Source organism: Montipora foliosa, chromosome 6, assembly GCF_036669935.1.
Source record: "Montipora foliosa isolate CH-2021 chromosome 6, ASM3666993v2, whole genome shotgun sequence".
NCBI lineage: Eukaryota > Metazoa > Cnidaria > Anthozoa > Scleractinia > Acroporidae > Montipora > Montipora foliosa.
In genome coordinates, this window is record NC_090874.1 from 26,617,382 (window position 1) to 26,627,381 (window position 10,000).

Sequence of the window (10,000 nt, forward strand, 5' to 3'; positions counted from 1 at the left end):
TAAAGTTGAATGTTGTATTTGTTACAGTTGGTTGTCGAAAAGTGAAGTTGAAAGTTGTATGATAAAGTTGAATGTTGCTTTGCAAAGTTGATTTTTGGCGGAGATGGAACACCATACATTTAGCCTTTGAAAATCAGCTGAGCTGGTTTGCAGTACTAATGAAGCTTTTATTGTTATCACTATTAATCTAGAAAGGAACATCCGGACTTCAAAAGCTATGGGGAGGCAGATGTGATGTTGTTGGCCAAACACTTTTACAGTAATGATGTGGACCAGTTGATGGCAGAATGGCATCGTTTCAAATTTGATTTCATTGACTTTCAGGGGGTACAGTACAGCCCAAAAATAATGCACGCACAAGAACTTCTTTTTGCGTCCGCAAGCCGGCAACTTCTTGCGGCTTCTTGCAGCTTCTTGCGGCTCCTTGCACAACAATCCTACCAGTCGCAAGAACTTCTTTGCGGTTAGAAGTAGACACCGCAAGAACTTCTTTCTGTTAAAAAATCCTGACCGCAAGAACTTCTTTGCGGCAACATCTCAGAAAGAAGGTGATATATAAAACTTGCAACAAGACGAAATTTTTCTGAGCAATGCACGGTCGAATCTCTGGAGGTATACGTATCATATGTAAACAAACGTCACAATGATGTTGTTTTTTTACTACATTTGCACAAAGACTAGTCGCATGATAGCAATCAGAATAAATATCAGACAAAACCCTTTTGCTACCCAAAAATCCCAGTCAAAGAAATGGTTATCAAGGTACACTATAGTGACGAGAATGGCTTTTTCCACGCAAACTGTTTGTAGGACTGTCGCCGCGACTGTAGAGGAATTCATTGTTGTGAAATTCACATAAATGTGAAGCTAAAATTAATTCCTGTCGGAATCTTTGAAATTTCCTCTGCATTCCTGTAAAAATATCTCTAGGAAAATGCAGTGTAAGCAGACTCACAAGACTGAATTTTTCAAGCTCACCATTTTCATTTGTTGTCTGCTCCTGAGCATGTGGCTTTATTTCCCGATCATCACCTAAAGCCAGAAATGTGATTGTTGCTAGTTCACTTTTTTTTTACGTTTTTTTACTTTGTTGGGACAGTGGCGTCTCCCAGTTTTTATACTAATCATTTCTAATGGATAAAAGATACCCGTACGAAAATATCAGACCTGAACGAGCCATATCCAGACCTGAATGTGACCTTACTTGCTTTATCATAGCATTAACAGAGCCAGAGGCAACAGAGGTAACAGAATTTTTTAAGGCTTAACTGATAGAGCGAGATATTTATGCGGATATTCGAGCCTAAATTCAGTCCTGCATTCTCGCCTGAATTTAGTCTTGAGTTTAACATGGTCGTATTGAAATCCAAGCAGCTGCTCTGAAACCCGATGGAAGTCTCATTACAGCCATATTTTGTTTTTCTCCACAAAGTTCTCTATTACAAAAAAATAGCAGCTCGTGCTTAAAGAGTTGACGTTTGGAGAGGCCGCTGCACAAGCGATATTTCTGATTTCCGAGGCCCAAGAAAACATAAATGAATTCTGCTAGTACATGATTAATTCGATCTCACAATGATTAACTTTATGCTTCTTAAAATACTTTGAAAGTTACTCACCGACTATCAGTAGTCAATTTCTTTTTTGCAGGAGTAGATATGTTAGGGAGCCCGCCGCACAAGCGTGCTCAGTCCACGACATCTGTTTGTGAATTGGTGCGACGCAGGGCGTAGAATTTGCTGCCCTAACAGTCTCCTTTTCTACGACACATTAAGGTATTAAAAAGCGCAAATTCCGGGCATAAACCCGAGCAAGTAAATGAAATCGCCCGACTTTTCTCCATGGCTTTGACGGCGTGCCATTTTCTGACTACGGAGAATCCTTTTGTGATCGTTTCCCGCGTCTCCTGGACATATTGTTGATAACAAAATTCCTTATGTAGCAAGTTTACCCAATTGTTTACCTCTGCTCTTACTGCATTCTTACCCTTCTATTACTCTGGGCAGTATCGATTACGTAGTTATATTACACAAGGATCATTTCGAAATTGACATTGGAATCCCTGACATTAACTATAGTGTGCGAATTCGTACGGAAACTGAAAGCTTCACTTCTGACTTTTTGTCATTCACAAGATGACTATCAAAGGTTGCATTTATTTCGACTCTGACAAAAGTGTCAGTGTACTCCCAAAAGGTTGTTGCATTTTGAGAGGGCCATTCGACGTCGGGGGCGAAATCGAAATTGACTGGAACACGGGACGAGGAGAGAAACAGAGGCACATTGGTGTGATTCTTGCCACAGGAGAGAAAAGTAAGCAAGTCCTTTTCTCTCTTTTGAAACATTTTCACTCAACAGGAATGCTACCTTGGAACGGTTATCAGATATAAAAAGTTTAAAAACTGGGTGGCCTTCATTGTCCTGTTACAGTAATGAATACAAAATCAAAACTTACTTGAACGGGCTGGATTCCCTGCTAAAATACCCTCTATGTGGAGTTATTACACTTTTGTTAATCTTTTTTTTTACAACAATGCTTTCAGATAATTTGTACCTGATTAGAATAAGATCCCCATCTCTCCGTCGCTACTTTTAAATTTTGACCGCACAGGCCCTTTCTCTTTGGTGCCTTTATTTCAAATTTTAACTGTCACGTTATTTAAAGTATGCATGACGGAGTATCATTTGACAGTGAAAGTTTACAAGTGCAGTGTCAATTACAAAGTGTACCTATATGACTGCATGAAAAAAAGTAAAGGTGAAACTTAACACATGTAAACATTTTAAATGACAACAAAATGGAAAGAAAACGAAATAAAAGAAAGGTAAATAAAATCTTTGGAAATAAACTGACAATTGCATGTTTTTTTTATTTTTAAGCTCATTCCTCCCGGGAACAACTATACTCCTTTCTCGCTGGAGGCATTTAAACACAAGAACAACAAGCTGTCAAAACTACGAAAGGATGACGTCGACGAGAACAAGAACGCCAAAAAACAATGAACTTGATGAGCAAAAACAATCGCTCTGCATGCCCCGCACATGCGTTTTGCATTTTGGTACATTTCTTTGCCACTCTCTCCAAAACAACGACATGAAATGACGAAATTTAAGGCCCGTTTCAAATGTCACATTTCACATGTGCCGAATCTAATGCAAATGAGAAAAATCTATTGTTTTCGCTCATTTGCATTGGATTCGGCACATGTGAAATGTGACGTTTAAAACGGGCCTTAAAGTTCTGTGGAGGACGTGACCACGAGTAGAGAGGTTTTGAATTTACTCGATAAACATCAACGCCGTTCATACAAGTTTAATTCCTGGATAGTTGGCATGAGTTTCACAAGCAGAATGCGTTGGAAAAATTGCAATAGACCTCTTTAGCTTGTACGTTTTGTTTTCCCATTTTAGACCATGTGATATCCTCAAGGGAATTTTTCTTTTGTTTTTTCATAATTTATGCGTACATATATGTGTGCAAAAGACGGCATTTGAAAGAAACTTTTCCCTAGAGAAACATCACGTGATCTGAAATGGGAAAACAAAATGGACAAGCTAAAGAGGTCAATTTCATTTCAGTAATGAGAATTTATGTTTTTCGTAGTCGATCTTGTTCACACTGGCGTTTAAGGTCCCTGTGACCAGAACGTCCATAGAACTTCCTTTTACCGTAGTTATATCGTGTTTTTGTTTTACTTAGATGAAAGAAATATGTATAATTGTTCCTTCTGCTTTAGCATACCTTCAAGTAAAAGCATTTTTACAGTTTTGGTGAAGCAAGTATTGTGACGATTATCTAAAATTGTTAAACTCTCTGTCACGGTAAATAATTATTATGGGGTAGAAATTTTGCGTTACAGGGTAAAAATGCTGCACATGTATTTCGTTAGTCATTACTTTTTTGGGGATCGCCTGATCATGGGCAAGTTTAACTACCACATTAGAGTAGGACAGGTATGATTTTTTCTCAAAGCTGTAACTTATTGGTTGGGAAGAAATTCTGCTCGTAGTTTTTTTCCCCTACATGCATTGAATGTTTCATGTTCGATCATTCAGATAAGTAGTTCTTCATGTACTACTTTTAATTACTCGGGCCCATAGGGGCACGAGTTATAAAATACGTTTGATTTCAGTTATTTTTTTCCTGTGCAGCAAAATGCACAATAGAAAAACGTGGCGATGTTTGATTGGGCAATGCACAATTGAAGCCACGTGGCGCTGTTTACATTGGTTATTTAAAGCAATTCACGTGATCCAAGATCATGAAGAGCACTGTGATGCGTTGTTTGGGATAGATCGAGGTTGCGTCAGCTTAATCGGTCTCTTCTTGGGGCGCTCAAAACACATGCGAAGAAAGGCATAGGCTTTTGGCGGTAGACCCACACTAAAAGATGTCAAGCATCAGCTTGGAAACAAGTCATTCCGTGAACTGAATGAAACAAGAATATACTCGAATGTAACTGAAATGGACGAAACTATTGAAAGTGATACAATTCAAAATACAAATTCATAAACACAAATGCAAATTCATAAACACAACTATAGGAGCTACCTCAGGTATGCGTTTAAATGTAAATATGTGGTATGTAACACTTTTCCAAAAGCGTGGATGAACAGGTAAATGCAAAATGATGTTTGAAACATGGAAACATGTTCCTTAAACTTAAAAGTGTGTGTTGGAAAATGAAAGTTAAATTTAATACCGAAATCAGGAATACCCGGTACGTACGATTTGTAAAAGAATGTTGTTTGTTTTGTTTTCTCAGAAGGGTGAACTATTTACACAGAGTTTGTAATTGGAAATCTAAACATCTTCGAGATACAAAAACAAACTTGTGAACATGTAAACCTGAAATATTGCAAATCATAATGCTGACAAACCCAAAAGCAAAGGAAATGGATCATGCATAGGACGTTTTGGATATCTGAATGATTTTGGGTTAGATTAAAGGATATATTGTTAAAAATTCCCAAGTTACCCCTTTTCGTGTTAATTAGTAATGCAAACAAGTCTTAGTGATAAATTGGATTAACGAGGCTGATTGTAAAGCTAGTAATTTCAATGGTTCGTATGTAACACATGTAATCATGAGAAGATTCACGGAAAACGGAACTTGAAATGTTATGCAGGGGTAAGTATTTGAAGGTAAAATAGGTATCTGTAGACTTTATGCTTCGATGTATTTTGCACATAACCAAGTATCTGGACTTCTCTTTAAATGAGATTTTACTGCCCTATCAGTAAAATACGGTTAATGGAACGTGACTGTACTAGAAGGGCTATTCATGTCGTGATACAGTCTTTGCGTTCTTTGTAGTCGGCTATTCAAGGTCTTACAATCAACTGTTTTGTTGTAAATAAAACGAGGACATTAAAACTCTGTTCCTAGATCTCAGATTATAACGTACACATGCATTGGCCAAATCTGTTAAAGGCTCATTCATTACTGCTAAAGAGCATGCATAATGCTTCCCTGCTACATTGTAGAACCTGTGCAACTGGCTACTTTAATAGACAGGGTCTAACTAAGAAAGCCTCAGTTAGTCTTCCAAGATTCACTTAGCAGTTTGTCTTCTATAGCAAATGAACTAGCTGTTTGCAATTTGTCAAAGTTTTCTCCCTCCCTCCCTCACTCCCTCTGGATTTATCACTTTGCCGTCATTAAAATTGTGCCTGTGTGGTGTGGCTAAGTCTGTGCAGCGACTTCTCCCAAGCTTGTTGGCTCCTTGCCTTTGTACATTGCTTACTAACCAGTACTCTTGTCTGACCCAGCACTTCCTGTTTTACCACTCAGCTCGTAGTGCTGGGGAGATAAGTGAGGTTGTTCTATGTCATGCAATCTGGAAGTCGCATAGGCTAACCAGCTGCAAGGCAGTGTTTCCCTAAAAAAAAAACGCCAATACGTCTGTTGTCTTGTTCCATTGCGCCTTGCGTTACGTGTTTAACCCTTTCAGCCCCGATAGTGCCAAATGGCACTTATAGATTTTACTCTGTCTAACGCCAGACGATTTTACTCGTCAATGGGGAACCCCTCGGGGCTTAAAGGGTTAAAAGCTAATTATGCATGTTGATACCAAGGAACAGTGACATTAATGGTTAATATTCCTTGACAGACTTCTCACCGTTCAGAGAGTTTGCGTTCACAATTGTATCTTTATTTCTCGAGAGTTTCAATACATGAAGCGAAATAATGACAGGCCAAGTGACCCACACTACAGTATTCTATCTTTTCTCCTGCCCTTACCATTCCGGAAACTCCGTTTGGATACAGAGGTTATTTTTCATTAGACAAGAGGTTTGGAAATAGAATTCAAATAAAAATATTTCTCTTTGAAACGTTCAGTTTGTAAGTCGCTTTAATACTGCATTCGCTATCAAGCGCAATGTGAGTCAACAATTAAAACAAGTGATTTTAAGAGAGGATGGGAGAGAGAAGAAAAAAAAAGTTATTTACCAGCAAAAGGTCGGTCCGTATAGCAAAACACTGGGACATCGGTCTTGAAAAAGCTGCTTGCGGCCTCGGGCAGCAATTTCAACGCCTCGGTCACAGTTTTTCCCTATACAGATCTCCCAGCTGGCAAATAACATTTATTTTGACAATTGGGTGCAGATTACTGTGAGTATTTATATTCTTGTGGTATGGATTCATTTGGCATGGCCATCCTCAAGGAACTTGTGTACTTCTGAAAGTATTTTCAAGTGTTGAGATATAGTGCGGATCTTCACGTGTCGCGCACGTGACAAAGTTTTCTACGTGCAGCACTACACGAATGTTTGGTCATCTCGGAAAGATGTTTTCACATGTAAACTTCGTTTCTCTTTCATTTTTTTCTGCAAAAGATGTTTCGATGAGTCATTTCTTTTCATCTTAATCCGTTCAATCAGCGTTTCCTTTCTCAAACACTGAGCAAGAATACCCATCGATCAGTAAAAAACAATGTGCTTAGCCACTTTCGAATAAATACACTATTTTTACCTCGTTTCCATGGTCCAGTGGTCATTGTCAACTCCTGTAATGAAGATAATCTGGGTCCGGGTATTCACTACATACACAGTCGAACATCATGAGAATCGCAATGTAAGGCCGATGTAAGAAGGAGACACTTTTCTCTTTTCTTTTCTTAAGTGCTAAATTAACAATACATGACTGTACTTTTGCAGGCCCGAGTATAGGCTACTTGTACCGTCTTGTTAGCTTATATGACGCTGATGGAAAAACTCGACAAAGGCTTTAAGATGAGAAAATAAAGAATTAGCCATTATTTAAGGTATGTCCAGTTCCTGTTTTTTAAAGTAAAGAACAGTCGTGGACGGGTCGCGGATGGAAGTAAAGTGTTTTTCGATCGTGCGATGACGTGCTTTCCTGTTATTCGATAGATCGTTCTGACCATATTCAGGTCTGGATATTTCAAGTTTGGGACTGTTTAGGGCCTGATTCAGGCTGTCTGTAGGCCTAAAAAGGTCATCAACAGCAAATCTAACATGTCGTAATTCAATCGCCGCTTGGGCGCTAGACCAGTAATTAAGGCTCTCTTATGGCCTCATTCAGGCCTGAATGTTTTGAATGTTTAATGCCTGAAATTCTTAAGGCTTTCAAGTCTTAAGAATTTAAGTTATTTAAGGCTTGATTTTAAGGTTACTGTGAGGTTTCATAAAGCTGTATTCAGGCTTCACTATTAAGGTTACTTTCAGGTCTGATCTGGCCCTATTCATGTTTCAAAAATTAGGCCTTAATTAGTCTACCGTAAGGTCTGAAATTTTCGTACGGGTACTTAGCAATGTAACCATGGTTGTGTGAAGACAAGTTAAAAGGGAAAACAACTCACTTCCGGTTATCGTCAGTGTCTCAAAAATGCGCGTGCTTAAGCTCCCTAATTGTCGATAGGTCGCCCGAGACACTCAAAAATCAGCTGCCTTCATGTATATTTTCCAATCAGCTGGATATGATGTCGCTGGATGAATTTTTTACCGGGTGAGAAATACCCTCATGGGACTAATCCGCTTAAATTAACGTTGGTTCTGAATTCTACTCAGTTCGCGTTCCCTGAGAAAAAAAAAAATCATGAATCAAGTTTGATGTGCCCTTGAGTCCCACGGAGGCAGATTTCTCTAGGGCAATTTGATGGAGAACTTGTTTTGTTTTGACCTCTTCTGTATCCATTCCATCTTAACAAGAAAGGAAAAATAAATACAAGTACGCCACAGCGAATTTAACGTGACAAGAGCGTGACCAACTTGTTTTCAGCGTAATGGCCTTATGTGTATTTCACATTTTGAAACATTTGCTCTCGTCGCTTTCGATCTTGCAGGTGACATTCTACAACGTTGTTCCCTTGATAAGTGTTTCTGAAAGGAGTTATAAATGCAGAAGCTTTTATTTGTTATTTATTGTTAGTATTGTTATGATACCACGAGTTTTCTGTTGCCGATGAAGATATCACACGACATTTGCTGACAAATAACACTGTCACCTTCTGGGCATCATATGCAAATGGAAGCGTGTTCGATCTCAAACATTCAAATGTTCATTCTTTAGACGTGGTTTGTTATGCTTGCGAACCTGCTTGTTGGTAGTCAATGCCGTGATTGAAGCTTTTTTTTTGTCTGAAAGTGCAGAAATTAATTACTGCTTTGAGACATTCATGTTCACCGGTCTTTCTTTTAAGCAAGTGCGTTAAATACGGCCTGCGATAAATTGGCATGACCAAAAATCGAGTTCTGATCTCATGCCCACTGAATGTTTCCCAAGAGGAAACATACCGATAATTATATTCCTTCATTTTGAAAGCGATTTATGTTTTGGAAAACAATCCTTAATCACCTCAGACAAGCAACACCGACTACTCTTGCAGTTGAACCGGCTAACTTCTTGCACTTTTTGCGTCTTGCGGTTAAGTTCATAACTTCTTGCGGCTTCTTGCGGCAAGCTTTCTATCTTCTTGTGCTTTGAATGTTCTTGCGGATAAACCGCAATTTAACTTCTTTTGACCGCTTGCGTGTTCTTGCGCCACTTCTTGCACGTGCATTATTTTTGGGCTGTACTGTAGGTCATTTACGAACTTGCAAACCACAAGAAAGATAATAAAGATAATAACATTTGCAGGGTACACAGCCCTAAAAGGAGTCGTCGTACCTTATTAATATTCATATAACTTTTGTGTTACTGTGTTAAGGACAGTGCCTACTACTGTTATTGCGCATACGTTCTGCGCATCTCCAGATACTCTGATTTCCTATCGCCGATGCTTACTAATACAGGGATATTTTTGCGCGGTTTAAAACTATCCGGAGAAAGTAGATCTTATTTAGTGTTACTAAAATCCAAAAAGAAAATTGGGGGTAACCATGCATTTTTGAGAGATACTTAAGCTTCAATTTGAGAAAGAACGCCATACATTGCTTTGTATTTTAACGCTTTTTACAAATACTATTCATGAATTATCTTTGAAAAATGCGTGGTTACACCCAATTTTCTTTTTGGATTTCAATAACACTTGTTAAGATCTACATTTGCTGCATAATCACACACCAGGGAAAAAATATCTTTAATTAGTAGGCACCGTCCTTAATAATGACTACCATTATCCCATTTTCTCACTTTACTTCAGGACATGGATTTTTTTTTGAGGTAGCTATGCCAGTCTCAGAAACAGTACCCACTGCTGTCTGAAGTCGCAGAGATTTGCTACTCGGCCCCTGTCACAAATGCTTGGCCAGAGAGGGGGGTTTCTGCTGTAAAACGAATTAAGACAAGGTATATGCCGTAGCATTGTTATTATCAGTAGAATAAAATAAAATGAAATTATATTTTGCTTTGTTTCTCAAGACACCTATATGAAATATCCTTCTTATTTTAGGCTACGAAGTTTGCTTAAGGATGACATGTTGAATGTCCTCCTACAACTTTCCATTAATGGACCAACCTCAGCTGAGGTAGACAGCATAATTCAAGATGCTAAGAAGGTAAAGGCTCATTAGATTGTCACTTTCCCTTTGGCTTTT

At 38.6% G+C, this 10,000-nt stretch overlaps 1 pseudogene; it reads left to right on the forward strand.

The window, feature by feature from the left end:
* The window catches only part of LOC138005306 (zinc finger protein 862-like), a 20,430-nt pseudogene that overhangs the window by 10,138 nt on the left and 292 nt on the right, over window positions 1-10,000 (forward strand).